Source organism: Pelophylax lessonae, assembly GCF_965119305.1.
Source record: "Pelophylax lessonae genome assembly, chromosome: 3".
Taxonomy (NCBI): domain Eukaryota; kingdom Metazoa; phylum Chordata; class Amphibia; order Anura; family Ranidae; genus Pelophylax; species Pelophylax lessonae.
Genome location: NC_138770.1, coordinates 639,487,444 through 639,489,925, shown reverse-complemented (window position 1 = coordinate 639,489,925; position 2,482 = coordinate 639,487,444).

Here is a 2,482-nt window from a genome sequence, read left to right as displayed (position 1 = left end):
AGAGGCATCCTCGTCCTGGTGACCCTATCAGAGGCTCAGGGAGCAGATTGTGGGCAGCCTGGCACTGCAACCTCTCCAGCAAGTCCAATCCTGCCAGGATAAGGGAGGTGGGGGGCATCCCTGCACCTCTTCACACTCTTTATAAACTTTTCTACAAGCCACAGCAACTTTCTACAAGTTATTTTTTTTTACTTTTTAAAATAAATTTTTTTTTTTTTTGCCCCATCTTTACTATAGTTGAAATCTTTCAGATAATGGAAAATGCATTCTCGCTCCATATCACTATATGAATGAATACTATATATAATGACTTTTGTATTCTACCCCCATATAGCTATGTGAATGAATATTTTATATAATGGCCACTGTATTCTGCCCCTATATCACTATATGAATGAATACTATATAAAATGACTACTGTATTCTGCCCCCATATCACTATATGAATGAATATTTTATATAATGATAACTGTATTCTACCCCTATATCACTATATGAATGAATACTTTATATAATGACAACTGTATTCTACCCCTATATCACTATATGAATGAATACTTTATATAATTACAGCTGTATTCTACCCCTATAGCACTATATGAATGAATACTTTATATAATGACACCTGTATTCTACCCCTATATCACTATATGAATGAATACTTTATATAATGACAGCTGTATTCTACCCCTATATCACTATATGAATGAATACTTTATATAATGGCACCTGTATTCTACCCCTATATCACTATATGAATGAATACTTTATATAATGACACCTGTATTCTACCCCTATATCACTATATGAATGAATAATTTATATAATGACAACTGTATTCTGCCCCCATATATAAATGAATACTTTAAATATTGACAACTGTATTCTGTCCCCATATCACTATGAATGAATAATATCAGTCTTTTTCAACCTGGGTGCCTTGAGGTTCCTTCAGGGGTACTTTGGCAAAATGCCTAAACATTGATCAGAAATTGTATGCAAGTCAGCATGTGGATGAAGCCTGCCTTTTAGTTACACAAAGCCATGGGTTTTCCTAATGCATCATTATGACTTTCTAGACACTGACTTCCCAACAACCAATGGTATCATCAGTTGATAAGGAGGATGTCTGTCACCTCCACAGTAGTCTTGTTTGACCCTCCTGTGCCCCTCTCCCTCAACACTGGGATCGCAGCTGACTGATGGAGAGAAATTAAGGGAGAAGAGAAACATAGGAATACTAGTCACTACCAGTGTGCAAAAGTGCATTTGCTTTGTAAGAATAAGTCGCCTCTAACATTGGGTCCTACATGTGGATGTTGCTGCATTGTGTAAAGCTATTAGAATAGTTTTTTTACATTTTAGAATGGGGTGCCTCAACACTGTCCATAATTTTAAAGGGTGTCTTAGCTGAAAATAAAGTTGTGAGACTGCTTTATATAATGACGACTGTATTCTGCCCCTATATCACTGTATAATGACAACTGTTTTCTGCCCCCATATCACTATATAATGACAACTGTATTCTGCCCCCATATCACTATATAATGACAATTATATTCTGCTCCCATATCACTATATAATGACAACTGTATTCTGCCCCCATATCACTATATAATGACAACTATATTCTGCTCCCATATCACTATATAATGACAACTGTATTCTGCCCCCATATCACTATATAATGACAATTGTATTCTGCCCCCATATCACTATACAATGACAACTATATTCTGCTCCCATATCACTATATGCTGTTCTATAAATACTTTAAATAATGACAGCTGTATGATGCTACTTATCAGAATCATCATGTCACTGATATCAACTCATTACTAGTGTCTTCTTCCACTATAAGTAGTGATGTCATACCTGGAAAGCAGTCATATATTCTAAGACAGGGGACACAGTTTAATTTATTATCACTGTGTTTATCTCCTATACCAATCATGCATACTAATGCATATACATATCATAGTATTAGAAAAAACTTAATTTTAATACAGTTTTTTCAATTAGATTCTGTTGTATTGTATTTTTATTCATGTCATCACATTTGAGGAAAAGTAAGTGATCAGTATCACACACACACACACACACACACACACCAATATCAATATCATGTAAGCCTATAAATGCATTCAGTTGTGATGACAATAATAATATTTATTAATGAATTAATTAGTAATAAAACCATTGCAATAAAAATACAATAATATTAATAATGATAACAACAACAACAACAACAACAACAACAACATAGTAATAAACAATAGTAAATAATAATAAAAAATAATAATAATAATAATAATAATAATAATAATAATAATAATAATAATCAAATAACAATAGAAATAAAATAATAATATAAAATAAAAAGAATATTAACAATAAGTAGCTTATACCCCAAGTGCATGCTTTTTATTACATTGGTATTTTTTTATCACATTGGAACATTAGAGAGAAATGCTGTCAGGAA